At 37.1% G+C, this 23,029-nt stretch overlaps 1 protein-coding gene across 8 annotated transcripts in view; it reads left to right on the top strand.

The window, feature by feature from the left end:
- lpp (LIM domain containing preferred translocation partner in lipoma) overlaps positions 1–23,029 on the top strand; it is a 244,430-nt gene that overhangs the window by 38,211 nt on the left and 183,190 nt on the right. For 6 of the 8 annotated variants that reach the window (XM_083569446.1, XM_083569448.1, XM_083569443.1 and 3 more), the window contains one exon: positions 5,131–5,225. The gene's annotated coding sequence lies outside the window, so the exon portion shown is untranslated. Of the gene's footprint in view, positions 1–5,130; positions 5,226–7,987; positions 8,107–23,029 lie in introns of those variants that run through there. The other 2 variants (XM_083569447.1, XM_083569450.1) reach the window with 2 other exon arrangements.

Here is a 23,029-nt window from a genome sequence, read left to right as displayed (position 1 = left end):
TAAAAGTTAAGTCTTGCCTTTGAGGCTGCCTGTCTTTGTTGGCTGTTCTAAGTCCCTTTGCGATTTTAATACAGTCTTCTCTCAAATTGTAACACCGTACACTGTCAGAAGTATTTGCTGGGAGAGACAGAGATTTAATTGAATGATTGTATTTTATTCTTTTTTATTTATTTTTTTTTTTTTTACTTTTACAAAAGGCACATATATAAAGCATCATGTGGATGCTTTAAAAGGAGGAATACATTTACATTAGTTAATATACAAATGTTAACTGACAGAGGCCTCATGAATCAAGTTGGCTATAAAGACATTAATTCATAGAATTGTCTGTAAAATTGTTTACATATGAAATTTGATATTTCGTAAAAATCCTTTCACTTCACAATAAAACGTTAATATCTTGCTTGTGCTCTTGAGGATGTGTACATTTACACAAACATAAAAACATTGACTTGATCAACTTCAAATCTTGCTGTAACATTTAAATGGTTTATTTTATGGCTTTTAGAGCATTTATCCAGAGAAGCCTATCAAAGTGTTTTGCAGTCGCTATCAAAACACATCCACATTTGGGACTAGTGAGGAGAAACACTGAGAAAAGTTTGTGAAGTTTAAATAGGATTAATAACCGAATAGGAAAAACAGAAAATGCGAGCAAACACAAAATCATACAGTAAGACAGACAATCTTTTATCTCTACATTAACAAGAGAAATGTATTTTTATATTTTTATATATATATATATATACATACATACAGTGAGGAAAAGTAAGTATTTGAACACCCTGCTATTTTGCAAGTTCTCCCACTTAGAAATCATGGAGGGGTCTGAAATTGTCATCGTAGGTGCATGTCCACTGTGAGAGATATAATCTAAAAGAAAAATCCAGAAATCACAATATATGATTTTTAAACTATTTATTTGTATGATACAGCTGCAAATAAGTATTTGAACACCTGTCTATCAGCTAGAATTCTGACCCTCAAAGACCTGTTAGTCTGCCTTTAAAATGTCCACCTCCAGAACCACACGGGAGGAGCTGGTCAATGACCTGAAAAGAGCTGGTTACTGTTGGTAATACACTAAGACGTCATGGTTTGAAATCATGCATGGCACGGAAGGTTCCCCTGCTTAAACCAGCACATGTCCAGGCACGTCTTAAGTTTGCCAATGACCATTTGGATGATCCAGAGGAGTCATGGGAGAAAGTCATGTGGTCAGATGAGACCAAAAAATAACTTTTGGGTCATAATTCCACTAAACGTGTTTTGGAGGAAGAAGAATGATGAGTACCATCCCAAGAACACCATCCCTACTGTGAAGCATGGGGGTGGTAGCATCATGCTTTGGGGGTGTTTTTTTGCACATGGGACAGGGCAACTGCACTGTATTAAGGAGAGGATGACCGGGGCCATGTATTGCGAGATTTTGGGGAACAACCTCCTTCCCTCAGTTAGAGCATTGAAGATGGGTCGAGGCTGGGTCTTCCAACATGACAATGACCCGAAGCACACAGCCAGGATATCCAAGGAGTGGCTCTGTAAGAAGCATATCAAGGTTCTGGCGTGGCCTAGCCAGTCTCCAGACCTAAACCCAATAGAGAATCTTTTGAGAGAGCTCAAACTCTGTGTTTCTCAGCGACAGGCCAGAAACCTGACTGATCTAGAGAAGATCTGTGTGGAGGAGTGGGCCAAAATCCCTCCTGCAGTGTGTGCAAACCTGGTGAAAAACTACAGGAAACGTTTGACCTCTTTATATTTCTCCAAATTTTTTTTATTTTTTTTATATTTTATATATATATATATATATATATATATATATATATATATATATATATATATATATATATATATAAAATATAAAAAAAAAAAAACATTTTTTTGAGAAATATAAATCTTTGAAAGAAATGAGTCAGAATAACTTTCACATCTGCCTTCTGCATTTCGTGCTCCCAGGTTTCTGTGCAGATGAACATTAAAGAAATTTTGTGGGTGTTGCAAATGCTAATGAGCTGTGTGGGAACTGTTTGTTTTTTTGTTTGTTTGTTTGTTTTTGTTTTTTACAGCTGAGCAACTTACAGATATTGAAGAAAAATTACATTTCTGTTAATTCTTGTTGAAAAGCCAGCAGAAAATTTTCCATCGAATTTTGCATTTGCTTTACACATGAAAAAAAATTATAAATATTTTCAATTTTACAAAGATAGGGTTTATGAAATTATGATTATTTACTAGAGGAACCATAAAATGGGTCTATTATATACTTTTCCCACTTATACAATTTGTGTCTAATTAAAAATATCAAAATATATAAGTGTTCTATGTAATTATTATTCAAAACAGATGCTCTTCTTTCAGGTAGGTAGGTTCTTTCGGATCTGTCTGAGGTCTACTGATCATAAATCAGTTTGACATCCATGCAGGGATTAATTTCTTTGACCTAAGGGCCTGGATGTTTTAGTATCCCAATTACCAAATTAATAATGTGAACAATAGGTCATACAATATGGACCTAAATTTAAATGTGAAGTACAGTAGATGACAAAGGACTAAATCAAACAAACAGCACTAAATAGCAAGTTTTTTTTTTTTTTTTTTTTTACTCAGCATTAGACAGTAGTTTGCTTTATTAGTCTCAGTATCAGCAATATCAGAGCTACACATTTAAGTGGTACATCTGTGATTAAGTAGTGAGCAGATTCCTGGAGGAAATTACATTGCATAACAAAACAACAAGCCATGACAGAAGTGTTATTAAATGAATAGGATTTTTTTTTTTAAGAAATATGATATGATTTGGATGAAGCAAAACGCAGTAAAATCTTTAATTAATATGCTAGTCATGGTCCAGAGATTTATTGGCACCAGATGTGTAGCCAAAAAGGTTATGAAAAAATGTCTTTGTGGTTAATTAGCTTAATGTTACAGTGGAAATATGGGGTATATCTAACGTTCCTGCATTTAATACCTGCATTTCCTAACAGAGCCAAGATTTCTTTTTTAATGCCTGGTGAGAACACAACGTGAGGAATCTGAGATTGCTCCTCTAATGGATTCTGTGGGCTATGTGGGCATTGTTTGGATTTGGACTTTTGGAGCAATGTTCTGTTGGAAGATAAAGTATGTCTGCCACTTGGTTGTAGATTCTTGGCATAGGCAGGAAAAGTTTTATTTAAAATCTCACAAGATGTTAGATAGCATAAAATACATGGTGCATATGGGGGATGCCCTGTAGTACATCATTATAGATCCTCCACTGTACTTAACAGTGGAGAGTGGGTTCTTGTCTTTATAACCATCCCTATTTTTTTTTTTTTTTTTTTTTTTTACATTGAACCACCCTTGAGATGTTGTTGTGAAAAGCTCTATGTTTGTCTCGTCTGACCACCTGGCTCTCATCAAATTTCCTTTATTGTCTTGCAAACCACAGGCTGTGATGTTTGTGGTCAGATGAAACAAAAATGCTTTCTTCTGCACACTTTCAAAACAGGGGTGGAGGTTGTGTCTAATTGTACGTTTGAAAAGTTGGCAACCTCAAATTGCGGCCATGTTTTGCAGACCGCCAAAATGATCTTTAGAGAAATGTTTGCCTCTTTAACCATCCTGCTCACTACACACAGATGCAAGATACACTTGTGTATCTTAGAGACATAAGACTTTAAAACCTCTGCCCTAAAAGTGGATACATGAATGTATAACTACTTTTCAGCATGGTTTATGAAGTTCTGTTGATACATGACTAAAGCATTTTGGTCTCTGTGTCCCCTCATAATTATACCCTGGTGAAACAGGAAGTCATAGACGACCACTTACCTGAATGGCTAAACCCTCAGGTGAATTTAAAGTAAAATATTTAAAGGAAAATCCTTCTTGCATTTTGTTCCTTATGAATTCAAGAGTTGCTATTAATTGGGATGTGAATTAAAATTAAATGCTTCACTTTTTTGGCTAGATTTTTCTCATATATTCTAATTAACCACAGATATTTAAAAAACTTTTTTTTACCCATGTTTGCCGAAAGTGCTAGTGGTTGTAGAGGTGATTATAGTTGGTTTACTATTGTTAATTCCAAATGTTGGGAATGAGGCTTAAGAGACTGGTAGTGACTTCAGTTGAAAAATAGGTTTGTGTTGGTTGAGAAGTTCATACTGTATTTGTATTGCTGTCCCAACCGCAATGCAAGAAATAAATTAATTGTTTTGCATAAATGGTGGTAGGACCTTGTCTTTACATCGCCCCAATCACCAGAGCCCCATAGAGAGGAATTTTGGGGAATAGACAAATGTTTTTGTTTTTTTGTGGCTCCATTGCAGCAGTGAGCAGCATGTCCCAAGATTTATCATGATAGTTTATATACTACAATAGTTTAGTTTCACAATATAATGTGCTGTCCATTTAATTTTACTAGGCCAATATATCTTTTTGGTTCCCTATTGAACAAACAACAAAACCAGACTGAACTTCACATATTTATTGTCTTTTAAATCTAATTAATTCCAGTCTTGTTGAATATGCAGAAATGGTATTAAAAAAAGCAAACAAAAAAAATTTGGCTGTTAAACAAACTATTAATGTAGTTGAATTTACACTTTGTGATTAGTGGGTATAAAAGCAAACAGCACATTTAATTAGAATTTATTTTCCTTTTTGGTAAAAAAAAATAAAATAATCGTCCCTATAAGCTGGAGTATTGCTCTGTCGACATAAATGGAACGAGCTGTGGGGTGATTGAAATAAATAGGGTACCTAAGGAGGTGATTAAAGATGTGATGAGAGAACAGCCTGCTTTAACATACGTAAAGCGTAAAGCGTACTCCATGTATGAAGTCATTTGGGAGGGACAGGCTGTGGGTTCAATGAGAGTTTCTTAAATGAAAATGCCCAAGTTTCTCATTTCCTGTTATGTTCTTGGTTCATCTCTACATTTTAACTGACTATTAAGTCTACAGTGCCTGTGTTCATTTGTTAACTGATGCTATCATCCCGTCCTCACTCACCAAAAATCAGTAAATAAATGCTGCACATGGCAGTAACTAGCTTTTCATTGTATATTATCTTGTTTATTCTGATGGTTGGAAAAAAAAATCAACAGTCCTTTTCAATTGTATTGAATACATTTTCTTTTATCAGCCATCAGGTTTTAAAGTGCATCTAATCAAGCCTCTGATTGAAGAGACCCTGCTGGATTGTTGCTGATCAACTGAGCCGTTCATTCATCTTGAGAGGTATGTATGCTTTTCTTCCCTTTATGTGTCATATACATCAGCAGTCAAGTGGATAGCTCATAGTTTGCTTGTCAGTTTTATAGCACTTGTTGCGTGGTTGTCAGTTATAATCCCACTGTTGCTTTTGAGGAAGGACTTTTGCCTTCAATTACTTGTGGACATGTTGTGTAATACCTGGCCATGCACTTTGACCACAGGTTCCTAAAAAACAAATTAATTGTACCTTTTAATTAAATTGTTGATGTGGAAGTACATACATTTATGTTTTAATTTCTTTCTGTCTGTCTTGACTTACTGTTGATTACATACTACACATTTAAGAGGAGATTTAACTCTTTACTTGTTGCAGTGTTAAGTACATTTAATTCAACATGAGTTGACCATTGGTGATTCCTTGACAGTTGAAAGTGTGTTCATAATAATGGCATAAATCACAAGTGGGTCTTTTCTGTGTCTGCCTCTGGGTTCTTCAGTTTCTTCTCACACCGCTAGTACATGCTGGCAGGTGGTTTGGCTGCACTAAAATGCCTTGGAGTGAGTGAGGTGAGTGAGGTGAGTGAGGTGAGTGAGTGAGGTGAGTGAGTGAGTGTGCGTGTGTGTGTGTGTGCGTGTGTGTGTGTGCCCGCGCCGCAGATACTGTAAGTAACTGGTGATAAATATGTCCACTGATCTCTGATGCTGCTTCGCTAGACCTAGATTAGATTTTATTAAGCCTCCTTTACATTTTGTAGCAAGGCAGAGCGGCTTCTTTCTTTAGCATTTCAGAGGCTTTTGTTTGATTGACAGCAATACCACTCATCAAATGAGCATGTGGTTTGAAGAGCATTAAAATGTCTGTTTTACAGGCATGTGTTCCTTTCTCTCCATCTCCTGACCAACTCTCCTCAAAGTGAGGGCCAGGCCATGGGTAATTAGGCATACTTAATTACCTGAAGTCATTCACTGTAACACTCTTTAACCTCTCTGTCAATTGGTTATTATTACTTTTGGGAAAAAAAAACCCTCTGTAGTTTTGGTCGAGAAAAGGTTTAACTCAGCTTGAAAGTAAAACACATTGTTTAGACAGTTCTACACTGACAAAAGAGATATCAGTTTACATCCCCACTGTATTTGTCCAATATGTTATTGTATTGTATCTCTTATGAAATTATGGAAAGTAAATATTTGTTTCAAATCACATTAATTTCAGTGAACACGGTCAGCACAAACAATTATAATTGTATGCAATCTTTGAGATTAATATTTATAGATTACAAGTAACTAATTGAAATTATTAAAATATAAACTTAAGTGCCTTAGTAAAGTGTTGGGCCACCGCAAGGCAGCAGTTTGATTGTGCCCTGACAACAATTGTACAAGTGTCTGGAATTGTACAGGAGGAATAAGCATTGTTTCCTCGCTACTATATTTTCCTCAGATTATTTTTTTATGATGGTGGTGGAGAATGTTGTCTAAAAATCCATTTCCTGTGCTTAGTTGGTTTTGTGATCTGGTGACTTTGATATGGGTTACATAATTTTCAGCCAAATCAGACAAACCATACATTGATAACTCAGGCCTTGTTGATGGGAGTGGGGTCATAGATGAAGATACTATTCCCATCAGGATAGAAATGTTTTCTCGTAGCAGAATCTGAACTGATTTTTAATTATCTTTAAGGGGAGAAGTGGTACAGGGCTGTCAGTTTTTCTTTTCATTTATTGTATGCTTGTGTATATATAAGTTGATATATATATATATATATATATATATATATATATATATATATATATATATATATATATATATATATATATATATATATATATATATATATATATAGCCACATCTTGTTCATCTTGTATGGTGTGCCAACATTTCCATTTAGCATTATGAGATTGCATTTCCTCTGTGAGCTTACTCGCTTAATCGCAAGTCTTAAACATGACAAAATAAAACTATACTTGATGACATGCCACTTTCTGCCCATAATATAGTATAAGTGTAGAGGTTCGAGGTGATCATATGTAATAATACCAACACAGAAGTAGTAACTAGAGTGCAGAGGTGTTCTCGTGCTATATTTCATTTCTCTTTCATGCACACATAGACAGAAAAAAGCACAAATTGTGATGTTTGGCATTGCTTTAGGTGCCAAGCATTTTTGTGTCCTGATGAAAAGCTGTGCTTGTAGTCCACCGAGCACTCGGCTTGATTTATGAGAGCTGCACCAGCTTCCATAGTTGGCCAGTTCCTTCAGATTTTCTGCAACACACACACACACACACACACACACACACACACACACACACATACATATTGCTTTGCTTATGCTGACTCAGCCAAACCAAACAAGATTGAGGTACCTTGAGCGGATCAGCATCGGGATATGGCAGTTCAATGCACAGCATGTGTCCTGCATGTGTCTTCAGGCTGATGCGTCTTGCTAAGTGTTTGCGATTAGGCAGAGGATGCGTGATTACCTAGGACTGTGTTTACATGCATTATGTTTCTTAAAGACCGCTGTGAGGCGCTTGGCTCTAACCAGACTGCCTTTCTCACAACCCTTTACAATTATCAAGCTTATTCTGGCAGCATTGCAGATGCTATGAACCACACGCTTGGCTTTCCAAATGACTTTGGCCAGCGTGGCCAGCGAGTGGCATTCCAGGCAGCGCGAGCAAGTTGAATCAATGTTTTGCCCCCCAATCTTTCTCCCATTTCTGTCTCCATATTTGGAAATGTTTACCTCCTTGTGGCTGCACAGTGCAGAAGGAAGAGTGTGTGAGTCATTTGAACAGTATAAGGGCCTGCCTGCGGATCCTCCTCACTAAAGCCATAGTGAGTAAGGCTTGCTCTTGAGGCTACTCACACTCACCCATATACACACACGGAATACAGTGTGAGTACCTAACAGTTCTTTGTGCTGAACTCTGTATGCCTCTTCTCCCTTTTAGTCTCACTTGTTCTTTCTTTCTTTGTCTATTTGCCTTTGTCGCTCAGCTACTGTAGGGCATGTGTTTGGGTGCCGGACTATAAGCTGGGACAGGTTTCATTCATTGTTTTGTGATATGGTATGGAGATATAAGTCTTGCTGATGTGTTTGGGCATGTGTGATTGCCCTTCCTTGACTGTTTTAGAACAGCAGTGTATCATTGTGTGTAAAAATGACCATTAATGTGCTGTTTTTAACCATTATCAGCAAATAGAAAAAAAACCCTCCCAAAAAAAAAAAAACATTCCTATTGTCTAATATTGGTGGAAAAAAAAAAAGGTCAGTTGTATAGTAGTATTAGTGTCTGGTCTAATTAATGTTTGAAAGCGATTGCGTGTGTATTTTGACACTTTTATTTACTAAACTTTATATTTCTTTAGTGAAATGTGATCAAAGTAAAAAAAAAAATTAAAAAGAAAAAAGACCTGTAACCCTGTAATTGAAAATATTTTTTCAGTGGAAATTCTATTTGTTATATTGAATTGATTCTTTATATTTTACATATCAGAGTCTCTTGTGAGACTAGTGAAACACATCTGTGCTTTAGGTCTGGAAGTTTCAAACAAAACTGGACATACTATATATATGGCTGGCAAAGGTCTCTATATTTAGTAAAAAAGTAGTTCATACAAACAACCGCCATCCTTGTTTTTCTGCTGTGCCTTTTTATGGTATGCATATTTAATGCTAGATAGATTGCCTTGCTTCATTTTGCTTCTCTGAAGTTTTTTCTGTAGATAATGTGATAATTTTGCTGTTGGCTGTTGTTTGGGTGCTCATAGCTTTCAACTATATCTATGCGTATTTGTGTTAATGTACCTGTGGAGACTTTGATCAGTGGTACTCTTATTGAGAAGCTCAAGTAAATATCCAAATGCATACTAATGGATCCTGGCATGTGGACAGTCTGCTACATACGTTTATCTGGAAGTGCTTTTTTTTTTTTTTAAACTGGGCATTTTAAAGACATTAAATATACAGAGATATTGTTTATTATTGATGGTTTAAGTTGGGCATTTGGATTGCCTGCTATGTTATTTCATGTGTGTGTTCATAGAGAGCACATAAAATACAGCAGCAGTCAGACTTCAGTAAACATTGCAATCATAAATTTATTAGCTAGCCCACCTGACAACTAAAAGCTCCAGTGTGCTGCCCAGTCCTGCGTTTTGGATGCCTGGGAACATGACTAGGTTCAATAGAGCTGGCTGATGCAATGTAATGACATATGGTGAGTTTGCTTGCTTGTTCTTTAATGCAGTCTAACAGAAACAAATAAGTGTATGATCAAGTAGAACATTGTATATGGGACCTTGCCAAACAAATTAAAATGTTTTGGCTATGAGCTTTGTTGTCCTGTTCTAGCACCACATATAAAAGATATTCGAGTTCACTTATTAGCGTATCAGAGAGATGGCCGTGTTTTGTGCTAGAGAAAAATGATATGACTGCTTTAAATGGTACTTTGACTTACTTCACAAAAAGCTTTACTTCAACTTTTAACATGCATCCCAAAGGAAGTTTTATATTTTAAAATGACTATCAAAAGTATATATATATATATATATATATATATATATATATATATATATATATATATATATATATATATTACAGTGAGGAAAATAAGTATTTGAACACCCTGCTATTTTGCAAGCTCTCCCACTTAGAAATCATGGAGGGGTCTGAAATTGTCATCGTAGGTGCATGTCCACTGTGAGAGACATAATCTAAAAAAAAAAAATCCAGAAATCACAATATATGATTTTTAAACTATTTATTTGTATGATACAGCTGCAAATAAGTATTTGAACACCTGTCTATCAGCTAGAATTCTGACCCTCAAAGACCTGTTAGTCTGCCTTTAAAATGTCCACCTCCACTAATTTATTATCCTAAATTAGATGCACCTGTTTGAGGTCGTTAGCTGCATAAAGACACCTGTCCACCCCATACAATCAGTAAGAATCCAACTACTAACATGGCCAAGACCAAAGAGCTGTCCAAAGACACTAGAGACAAAATTGTACACCTCCACAAGGCTGGAAAGGGCTACGGGGAAATTGCCAAGCAGCTTGTTGAAAAAAGGTCCACTGTTGAGCAATCATTAGAAAATGGAAGAAGCTAAACATGACTGTCAATATCCCTCGGACTGGGGCTCCATGCAAGATCTCACCTCGTGGGGTCTCAATGATCCTAAGGAAGGTGAGAAATCAGCCCAGAACTACACGGGAGGAGCTGGTCAATGACCTGAAAAGAGCTGGGACCACCGTTTCCAAGGTTACTGTTGGTAATACACTAAGACGTCATGGTTTAAAATCATGCATGGCACGGAAGGATTCCCCTGCTTAAACCAGCACATGTCCAGGCACATCTTAAGTTTGCCAATGACCATTTGGATGATCCAGAGGAGTCATGGGAGAAAGTCATGTGGTCAGATGAGACCAAAATAGAACTTTTGGGTCATAATTCCACTAAACGTGTTTGGAGGAAGAAGAATGATGAGTACCATCCCAAGAACACCATCCCTACTGTGAAGCATGGGGGTGGTAGCATCATGCTTTGGGGGTGTTTTTCTGCACATGGGACAGGGCGACTGCACTGTATTAAGGAGAGGATGACCGGGGCCATGTATTGCGAGATTTTGGGGAACAACCTCCTTCTCTCAGTTAGAGCATTGAAGATGGGTCAAAGCTGGGTCTTCCAACATGACAATGACCCAAAGCACACAGCCAGGATAACCAAGGAGTGGCTCTGTAAGAAGCATATCAAGGTTCTGGCGTGGCCTAGCCAGTCTCCAGACCTAAACCCAATAGAGAATCTTTGGAGGGAGCTCAAACTCCGTGTTTCTCAGCGACAGGCCAGAAACCTGACTGATCTAGAGAAGATCTGTGTGGATGAGTGGGCCAAAATCCCTCCTGCAGTGTGTGCAAACCTGGTGAAAAACTACAGGAAACGTTTGACCTCTGTAATTGCAAACAAAGGCTACTGTACCAAATATTAACATTGACTTTCTCAGGTGTTCAAATACTTATTTGCAGCTGTATCATACAAATAAATAGTTAAAAAATCATACATTGTGATTTCTGTTTTTTTTTTTTTATTATGTCTCTCACAGTGGACATGCACCTACGATGACAATTTCAGACCCCTCCATGATTTCTAAGTGGGAGAACTTGCAAAATAGCAGGGTGTTCAAATACTTATTTTCCTCACTGTATATATAATAGTAATATAATTTATGATATAATTTTTTTTGCCTGTTAAACCTACATGCTATTTAGCTGAAGTAATTGTTGCACTTCAGTATGTCTAATAATTTTTCTGCCATCCTTTTTTTTTTTTTGTTTAGGAACTTGTTGTAAATTAAATTACCCAAATTGTTACTCAAGAAAACGAGCAATTACTCATCTGAATAAATAATCTGGTAAACGTGTAAGTTGCTTCAAATTCAAATGAAATTTTTAAAGCTAAATTGATAAAGTTTAAACTCACATAGTGTGTACTAGTTAAAGTACACAAGTAAAAGTACAAGGAAGATTGGACACTAGTTTTAGTTAATGAGGGTAAATTAGTGCTACTATACAAACATGGGGAAAAGAGCCAAGGTTTATTAACTGCATCTTTATCTCTTAGCTAACTGTTAGCTAGCATAAGAAGGGAATGTATAAACTAGTTGAATGCTAGTAAAAGGCTGCTGAGTATATAGAATTTTGGGATGTTCAAAAATGTTCAGGGTCAAACATTTTCCTGCACAAAGCAATGTCCTTAGGGGTCAAGTTGAGTCGAGAGTAATTTATAATTTCCAAGAGAAAATTGTCACAAAAACAAAAGCGCGACACAAAAGCTTTACAGTTCAGAAGACTGTAAAAGTGCAGAAACCACTCATGCTATTACCACAAATAATGACGAATAATAAATATATACAGTTTAGAAAAAAGAATCTGCATATACCAGAACTCAGAGTATTTACAGACTAATATTTCTGTGCAGAATAACTGTACATAAATACCCTACAGGTTTAAGGCTGTATTTTTGACATGTGATAAACAGTTGTGGTAGTATGTGTATAAAAATGTACAGTTGACATAAGCAAAGTCATAAATAAAGTGTCAGTGCTTGTGTAAGACTATGCAGTAATGGAAAATGCAAAAGTTGGTTGTGCAATTTGTAGTGTAGTCATCAAAGGGAATGCATTTATTGATTTTATTTATTTATTTATTTTTAACTCAAATTCACATATGTGTCCATCTGAGCCTGAGTATGGCCTAAAGCACTGAATCAGCTTTAGACTAGGTTAGGTGTTTGAATTACTGATTGATTTTTTCAGTCAGGTTAAGTTTTATTTTTTCCATCCTAATAACATTAGGACAGCGGACAATAACTAAGAAAATAATGGTGGTACTCATTTAAAATCTCTGTATATTTAAAGCACAATAAATTAACATTGTACTAATTAAGGGTAAATTATTAAATCCAAAATTAGTCCTTAAAAAGTTTATCCCTAATGAGCGAGGCAGTGGCAACAGTAGCAACTATAATCCCCCTGAGATGATATGAGAGGAACTAGACTCAAAAGGGAACCTGCCCTCATCAGGCTGACACAGAATATCCATTCATTACAGTTCTATCATTTTTGAGATTTAGTATCTGTTTACCGATGTACACTTGAGTGCAAAACTGCTCGTGGCAAATGCAATCCTAAGCCGGTGTAGCAGAACTGTTTATATTAATTACAGTTCAAAGCCACCTTTATGGTTCCTAAGTGGAACAATCCACAGTAGTCTCATGTATCTTTAGATCTCTAGATTTAGAGCCATCCTCTACCGCAGTCATACATTGTGGGAGAGAGAAACACAGATTATTTGTTATGCTAATTGTCACATAATGCCACTGACAATGGACATTGCGATTATAGTCCTTGCAGGGACTTTGGCAAGACTACGTATGACCGCATAACTAAAATAGATTACCAGAAGGTAACACAGACACGAGAGCTCTGGGATATAAGGCAGCCTGCCACTCAATCATCACCAAAGCTGAGTGAATGTGTGAAAGTGGGTGGGGTGACAGCATCCAAACATCCCAATTCACCTAAATACTCCTGCTCCTCTACCTATATTTGATCAAAGCATGCTTTGCTATGCTATTTGCACATGCTATTTTTTTATTCTTTCATCTCAGCCCATCTCCAGATCACTGTTTAATATAGACGCTGCCTGGGAGGCTGTAGAGCAAGTGCCCAGTGTATTGGCACACTAGATTCAGAGTGCCCATCTCAGCTCTACCCTCACGATTCCCCTTAACACAGCCTTGTTTGGTCTTTTGAGATGAAGCACCAGAGAACAGTATTAGTACTTTCTGGGAAGGTTAAGTCTTGATGTGTTTGGACAGAGTAGAAATAATACCTATCATTCCTTTCACGAAAACACACGTCTCCTTCTCTCTCTTAAAGCATAAATGGCCCATGTTTGGGCAAAGAATTTGGTGAATGCAAATGAAGCATAGTTACTAGTGGCGCCACATCTGGGGGGGAAGTCATCTGTTTTAGAACTGCACATTTCTTCCTGACTGGTTTTTGTGTGTGTCTGTGTGTGAGTGTGAGTGTGGATGGATGGCTTTCATTTTTTCATTAGTTGGGTTTAGTTTTAGTAGTTGCTACTGAGAATTTTCTGCTAAGCCTCCATAAATAGAGCAAACAGTCAATCATAGAGGTATTCAACGCACTGATTTGTTAACAATGGGATGGAAGCCTATTTTAATCGTAAGTCCATTTGGGGAAAAAGAAATCTGAAAGAACTTAAAAGTTTGAAAGGAATCCTCCACCAATTTGAAGTGGAATGAAACAGATGTGCAAATCTTTGTCCGTAGCTTTTGAAGTGCTTTCACTTCTCTAATTAAGTGCCACGTTGAAGTATCAGTGTCAGTATCACGTATATATCTGATGACTCGCGCATCCAGGACTGTCACTACCAGCCTCGGCTTTGGCCTCTTTGGCTGTTTGAACCCATTTTACGGCAGAGAAAGGTGGAGTGTTAATGGGATTTTGTGTAGCTGACAGTGGCAATGTTCTCAGCGTGAACGATAGAGCAGTGTGATAATCCTATTAGCTTTGGCTCACTGCTAAACAGGCCTGTACTGTTTAGCTCCAGGCTCTTTAATGCTTGTCTTCTTCTTCCTTTTTTCCTGATGATAGTGTGATTTAGATTCACTCACAGCGTCGAATCTTTCATCTTTTGCAAATTTCCGCTGCCAATAAATGAGGCCATGCATCATGACTTTCAGAAGCATTTATAAATGCCACTTTTGCGATTTTTGCATTTTTACCCTTTTGTAGTTTTCAGTATCTGCAGAGTAATCTTCACAGGATTACTTAAAATGTCCAATTGTGACAGTCTTCATGGTTATTGGCAATTTCTGCGGTTTTTCATTCGCTTCATTCGAACTTCGGGTGGACTTCAGACCGACTGAATAAGTCACGATTTAAACAGTGACAGAGCTGTCAGGTTTAAAGTTTTCTTTCAGCATTAATCTGTTTGTGTTGCAATGTATATGAGAGATCTGAGAGCAGTTTTACAAGCTCCCATTTTTCCGACATTTACAGTTATGCCAATTGGCAGCTGCCTTTATCCAGAGAGACTACTGCTCAAGGGCCCCATGTGCCATCTTGATGTTGTTAGGATTCAACTCGCCGCCTTATGATTAGAAGTCTTCAGAAACATCTTAATCACTGACTTACCAATACTGCAGGCAAATGATGTAATCGTAGATGCTAAAAATGAAACTTTGAAAGCCATTGGAAGACTGCTTTTCTGGAAGAAAATGCTACTAAGAATGATAATGAATATAAGGCTAATTTTTGCTTTGTTACTGTCAGCAAATTTACATATTCAAATAGAATTCAAGATTGTGATGCCTTAACCTCATGATTTCATACTTTGTGATATGCCTAAACAGGGATGATGCCAAACATGTAGAGAGATATTTAGCACTGCATCACATTTTCTGAGTTACTGAAAAAATGTCTCAATGAAGAGCTTTCTATTCTCATAACCTACATCATTGAACAATTTGGCTATTGTTAGCTAGCTAGCTAAAAATAAAGCTCTGGTAGAACAGAAAAGAGGTGTGTCTCTTATTTAATTGTGTGCGCTGAACCATGGGTTGAATATAGGGGTTTTCCTTGAGCCTCTCCAGGGATGTTAGACACAGCTACATATTTGAAAATAGAGAGAGAGAGAGAGAGAGAGAGAGATAGAGAGAGAGAGAGAGACACACCAACAGTTTTCATTACTCTTTTGCTCTCATGGGTTCTTTAACCCATCAACTATCGGTCATGGATCCTTTTTTTTTTTCTTGCATACCCTAGTATACCCTAGTTTGTAGCTTTTTGCAGTCAGCATGTGGTGGACTTCTTTCGGGCCTGAATTTGGGGAAACGTAATGATTAACATTTAAAAACTGGTGTATGATGTACAAATGCAAATTTTCTGGCAATTCTGTACACACGCCCTAATACAGCTCTGACTTTGAATTACTAATACAGGATTGTCTGGGTGACTCACAATAGCTCGGGAACACCATATTTTAATGTTCCCTGACTCAGTAATCATATAGTATTATAAAATTTTGACCAAAAAGTCCTATGCACTTTGTCTTGGTATCAACTACTCATATTGTTCTTATCTTATTACACCTACACCTAACCTCAGTACCCATTAAGAATCTACTGTCTGTATTGTATTATATATATATATATATATAAATACAGACAGTAGATTCTTAATGGGTACTGAGGTTAGGGGTGTGTTTAATATATATAGTGAGGAAAATATGTATTTGAACACCCTGCTATTTTGCAAATTCTCCCACTTAGAAATCATTGAGGGGTCTAAAATTGTCATCGTAGGTGCATGTCCACTGTGAGAGATATAATCTAAAAAAAAAAAATTCAGAAATCACAATTTGATTTTTAAACTATTTATTTGTATGATACAGCTGCAAATAAGTATTTGAACACCTGTCTATCAGCTAGAATTCTGACCCTCAAAGACCTGTTAGTCTGACTTTAAAATGTCCACCTCCACTACATTTATTATCCTAAATTAGATGCACCTGTTTGAGGTCGTTAGCTGCATAAAGACACCTGTCCACCCCATACAATCAGTAAGAATCCAACTACTAACATGGCCAAGACCAAAGAGCTGTCCAAAGACACTAAAGACAAAATTGTACACCTCCATAAGGCTGGAAAGGGCTACGGGGAAATTGCAATCATTAGAAAATGGAAGAAGCTAAACATGACTGTCAATCGCCCTCGGACTGGGGCTCCATGCAAGATCTCACCTCGTGGGGTCTCAATGATCCTAAGAAGGTGAGAAATCAGCCCAGAACCACACGGGAGGAGCTGGTCAATGACCTGAAAAGAGCTGGTTACTGTTGGTAATACACTAAGACGTCATGGTTTGAAATCATGCATGGCATGGAAGGTTCCCCTGCTTAAACCAGCACATGTCCAGGCACGTCTTAAGTTTGCCAATGACCATTTGGATGATCCAGAGGAGTCATGGGAGAAAGTCATGTGGTCAGATGAGACCAAAATAGAACTTTTGGGTCATAATTCCACTAAACGTGTTTGGAGGAAGAAGAATGATGAGTACCATCCCAAGAACACCATCCCTACTGTAAAGCATGGGGGTGGTAGCATCATGCTTTGGGGGTGTTTTTCTGCACATGGGACAGGGCGACTGCACTGTATTAAGGAGAGGATGACTGGGGCCATGTATTGCGAGATTATGGGGAACAACCTCCTTCCCTCAGTTAGAGCATTGAAGATGGGTCGAGGCTGGGTCTTCCAACATGACAATGACCCGAAGCACACAGCCAGGATAACCAAGGAGTGGCTCTGAAAGAAGCATATCAAGGTTCTGGCGTGGCCTAGCCAGTCTCCAGACCTTAACCCATTAGAGAATCTTTGGAGGGAGCTCAAACTCTGTTTTTAGCGACAGGCCAGAAACCTGACTGATCTAGAGATCATCTGTGTGGAGGTGTGGGCCAAAATCCTTCCTGCAGTGTGTGCAAACCTGGTGAAAAACTACAGAAAACGTTTAACCTCTGTAATTGCAAACAAAGGCTACTGTACCAAATATTAACAATGACTTTCTCAGGTGTTCAAATACTTAAATATTAAGCTTTAGTTTAATATTTGTATTGTTTAAGTTGAGATTTACACAAAATATTTTATTTCAAATGGTACTGTGTAAAGGAAATACTGCTGTTAGTGTTTGCACAACAAATATTATTGCACTTTCTTTAATTTAGCAGAACATTTAAAATAAAGATGCATTATATACTACTTTTGAATTCCTATTTGTTTTGCCTATAACCTAGTGCAATTAATCGCAGGGTAATCATGCGATTAATCTTGATAAATATATATATATATATATATATATATATATATATATATATATATATATATATATATATATATATATATATATATATATATATATATATATATATATACTGCTCAAATCTGAGCAGTGGAAAACTTTTTGATCACTTCTCACATTCACTTTTTTTTTTTTTCTTTTTTTACTTCTGGAATATTGATCTTGTAAGTTAACAGAGGGGGTTGTTAATCAGTCATAGCTGCTTTGGTATATTATAATAAACAAGTGTACTAGAGGGGCAACAATGAGATGACCCCCAAAACAAGAATGGGTTTACAGGTGGAGGCCACTGACATTTTTTACCTCCTCATATTTTCTGACTGTTTCTCGCTAGCTTCGCTTTTGGCTATGGTCAGTGTCACTACTGCATGAAGCGATACCTGACCCCTACAGAGGTTGCACGAACAGTCCAACTCCTCCAGGTTGGCACATCTCTTTGTGCCATTGACAGAAGGTTTGATGTGTTCCCCAGGACAGTCTCAAAAGCATGGATGAGATTCCAGAAGACAGGCAGTTACTCTAGAAGAGCTGGACAGGGTTGTAAAGTGTCCTTTACAACCCTGTGACTCTTCAGCAGGCCCGATAACTGTTTCTTTGTGCAAAGAGGAACAGGATGAGCACTGCCAAAACCCTACAAAATTACCTTCAGCAGGCAATTGGTGTAAATGTCTCTGACAAAACAGTTAGAAACAGATATCATCAGGGTGGCCTGAAGGCCCAATGTCCTCTAGTTGGCCCTGTGCTCACTGTGCGGCATTGCGGTGCTCGATTGCCATTTGCCATAGAACCCCAGAATTGCCCGGCCCGCCACTGGCGCTCTGTGCTGTTCACAAATGAGAGCAGGCCCTAAGAATATGTGATCGACATGAAAGGGTCTTGAAATGCTGTGGGGAAAGTTATGCTGCCTGTAACATTGTGCAGCATGATCAGTTTGGTAGTGGGTCTGTGATGGTCTGGGGAGCCATATCCATGGAGGGACGCACAGACCTCTACAGGCTAGACAAGGGCACCCTGACTGCCATTAGATATCAGGATGAAATCCTTGGAACCATTGTCAGACCCAATCTGACTGCTGGTGCAGTGGGTCCTGGGTTTCTCCTGATGATCGACAATGCCCAGCCTCATGTGGTGAGAGTATGCAGGCCGTTCCTGGACGATGAAGGAATTGATACCATTGACCTGCCCTCATGCTCTCCTGACCTAAATTAAATAATACACCTCTGGGACATTGTTTCAGCACATCTGATGAAACCAGGTTACACCTCAGACTGTCCAGGAGCTTATGAATACCCTGGTCAGGATCTGGGAGGAGAAACTTTAAGACAACATTCGTCGTCTTTTTTCAAATTTCAACAAAATGGATTAGCCTGCCGCATCATTTTCTCACTTTGATTTTTGAGGTATCTTTTGAATTCAATTTTTTTTGTAATAAGTTTTATACATTTTTAAGTGTTTGTACTTCATTGTAGTATTTTACTATTGGGAAATATTTATTACATCTGTACTTAATTGTACATTGTAATGTATTCACTCCACTACATTTTAGAAAACCATGTTGCTTGGTTAATGGAACTCTGAATTGCATCAATTATGAAAAAAAAAAAATTGGTTCTCATAGATCAGTGCATTTAAACTTTTTATAATTTTACTCAAGTAAAAGTGCACTATATAGATAAAAGCCATATGGGGTTCTTTCCCAAAATGCTACCACAAAGTTGGAGGCACGCACTTGTAGTATTTAATTTTCTCTTCAGTTGAACTAGGAGACACGAATCCTGTTCTAGCATGGCAGTGCCATGTGCACATGGCTAACATGGGTTGAAGTGCTATAGAGCTCTGACCTCAACCCTATTGAACACCTTTAGGATGAATTGGACTGCTGACTACACCAAAGGCCTGATTTTACAAACTCCCTTTTGGCTGAATGAGCACAACGCTACACAACCACACTGCAAAATCTAGGCCCGAATCTTTCCAGAAGAGTAGAGGGTATTATAACAGCAAATGGGAAGGAAATGCACATACAAATGTTATGGTCAGATGTACACGATCCACGGTGTATAAAACAAGTACTTTTAATGGAGCGATAGTTAATCAGGGTGTTAGTACTTTTACTGAAGTACAGAATTTGGTTTATCTGTTGTTAAAACATGACAAATCCTAATGACATTTTTGTTACATAAATTAACAATCAGATACATTAAAACATTTAACTGACAGGTGACAAGCAAACTGAAGGATGAGAGAAAATCCTTAACTAACTTATTTCACAGTGAGAAGAACAGTTTTCTCAGTTTCTATTCTAGCTAAAATCAGACAAACACATCACCATTCACTGTGCTAAAAGCGTAATATGCGCATATGTTGCTAAAAGCGGAAATCATCTAGTATCCTGGCTTCCGGAAGATTATTTTGAGGAAGGTCACTTGTTCAATTGTGTGTTTGTGTGTAGTTCACGCCTGCAGCCAGTTCAGTTTCAGCTGTTTTTTTTGAGGACATGGCAGCAATCAGGAAGTAAGAGATGTACATCTCCCCACTAGTTTTAAGACCACATTATGTAAAATGTAACATAACTGTCCACTCTTGATATGAATGCCAGATCCAATATCACTTCACTTTATTAATATAAGCAAGCAAAACATAAAAACTTTAACTGTAATACTCAAACCAGAGTGGGCTGGTGCTCAGAAAATGCACACAATGCATTTGGCATGGGAGTCTTTGACGTATTTGGTGACCACTGCATTTATTGCATGTCAAGTGATTGCTGCAAAATATTTTTTTAAATCAACCATACTGTTTTTAAAGTCAAATTGTTAGGCCAAATGATTTTATTCAATCATGCATTTTTTTTTAAATCTGTTTTTTTTTTTTTTACTTTGGTAGTAATTTGTACAAATCTGCACATAAACCTTAACCTTTTGTTACTGCATGTTGTTTTCAGCTGCCTAACAGAAGCTGGTGAGTTTCCACAAATCTGATCTTTGAATTGATTTACAGGCTTCTTAAAATGCACTACTAATAGAAACTGTTTCTATTACACAACACAAAGGAGAAAAAGGGGGAAAAAGACTGAGGGGGAAAAAGGCAGAGAGCAATAAAGGGTTATTAAATAGATGAGCAAAGTGTTCTGGATTCTATAGAGAATGCAAATCGGCCCTTTTTGCTGACTTTATTGGTATTTTAAAGAAATCTTCTACAGTGTTGTTTGGTTAACTTGGAGAGGCTCTGACTTTTGAACATAATAATGAATTGGCGTGTCAAGTGCTAAACATAACAGCTGTATCAAATATCATTTGTAAATTATAATTCCACAATTTCATGTTTGTGATACTTGACATTTACTAATCTCTAAATGTGTGTGAATGTGTTTTTTTTTCTGTCCTCTGGGTCATCACCCAGACTAATCTCAAACAATCTAAAATCTGATGATCAAATTGATGCAAATTTTCTAACCAAATTTTTACCCCCCACCCCCTCATTTTTTCTACAGTGTTTTTTTTTTTTATTTACAGCAGTGTACAGATTAATAACAGACTAAATGCCTGTATGTTTTGAGTTTACTACCTCCACTGCAAATAAATAAAAAATTTTAATTCTAATATTCTTTTTCAAGATGTCTTGCCCCTGTCCTCACACAAAGGGATCATGTTAAGGAGAACGATGGAAAAGATTGGAATCACATGCTTTTACAGTTGTAGTTTTTTTTTGGATCATAACTCCTTTAAATACCTGTGAAGGATTTTGGAGTGATGTGCTGGACCGTGTTCTCTTCTATCATCATCATTATAACACTAAACCTTTAAAATAATGCTTTTTTTGCCCGCTGGAGTTCCAGAGTTTGGGATCAATTTCAAAGAGTATTAAATCTGTATTGGTATCTCTTTGTGACCACTCTTTTAATCATCTGTGAGCCTGAAACATTCAAAACCTATTTTCTAATCTGATGAATGATATGTTTTATTTTGTGAACACGTGCGTGCGATACTAAGCAACACAACACGATCCTCGGATTAAAAAAAAAAAAAGGACAGTAAGACATTACATATCATTGCAATTGAAATTCAGCAACAGTAAGAGTAGGCACATTTGGTATGTATGTTGAGTTGTTATCAGGTGTCAAGTGATAAGTGAAAATAATAAAAAACATGTAATTGGTGCTTACCTACTCTATAATTAACAAAACATCTGTTATTAAAAAATAATTAGATTAAGGACTGGTTGATTTTTATTTTTATTTTTTTTAAACATTGCAGTGTTTTAGGTTTCATCCCATTAAATCCAGATAAATTTGGCCTTCGGGGTTTCGCTCTCAAGTAAATACACTTAAAAAAATGCTGTTTTTTGTTATAGAATAGATTAAGAAAACGGACATAGTCAGAAATCATCATGCATCTTTGGTCATGTGACCCGGAGGTGGGCGGTCAGAGCCAGCAAGGCCTTCGCTGCTGGCCTAAACTCTATCAGAACCACTGACACATTTTAATATATTTTTTGTCCATAATATCTGGTAAATATTCCCAATAGTTTATTCTCTTCATTTAATAGCATTCTCTTAGGAATGTTGCTTTAAGGAGCAGCGCTACCAAGTATCTGTATATGTTGTAGTTTCTATCCAATAAAATTTTAGCCGTCGTATTACGTGTTGCTGGGGTCAAAGGCATTCACTGTAAGGCCAGCGGAGTCAGCACCTGCAGGTGCTTTTATCATAAGCTCTATTTGCTGTTGCCTTAACAATCAGACTGTGTCTTGCTTACTTCAAGGCCTAACGATATGTTACATGTAAGAAATGTTGCTTTGTTTAACCTTCAGCACTTACAATTTTATTCATTTAAAGAGACATAAATTAAATGAATGATTGAAATGATGCAGATCAAAACTTCATGAATTTTTAAGCCTGCGGTATAAGAGAATTAAGGTTACATTTATCCAGGTTGGTCTGAAAAGTGCCTTTCTATTTTAAAACACCAGCATCAGCAAAACAATTCACCAGCATTGTGGATGTAGTCTTACTTCTCTTATACCACAGCAGTATGATAACACTGTTATTTATTAAATAATGACATATAAGACCTTTTGGTCCATTTATAGTTCTGTTTAATGTTGCAAAACATTTCGCTAGAACAGCTACAGACAAAATAACGATTCTCCCCAACCTTGTTTTCTTCTAAAGCAGAGAACAGCAAAATGCTGAAGAATTTCCAGTGTTAGAAAACATCAATATGCATTCCACAGACAGCTTCACCAAACCAACAAGTACACGTTTTTTTTGTCTGTTTTGGTTTTTAAATCTGGGTATCTATATGCTAACCATTGTTAGAACGACGCTTATTCAAGAAATTCAATTAACAACTTCGGGCCAATTAGAATCAAGAA

Source organism: Silurus aristotelis (genome assembly GCF_946808225.1).
Source record: "Silurus aristotelis genome assembly, chromosome: 2".
NCBI classification, from domain to species: domain Eukaryota; kingdom Metazoa; phylum Chordata; class Actinopteri; order Siluriformes; family Siluridae; genus Silurus; species Silurus aristotelis.
The sequence above is the reverse complement of the archived record's forward strand: the minus strand, read 5'-3'. Positions and strand labels throughout refer to the sequence as shown.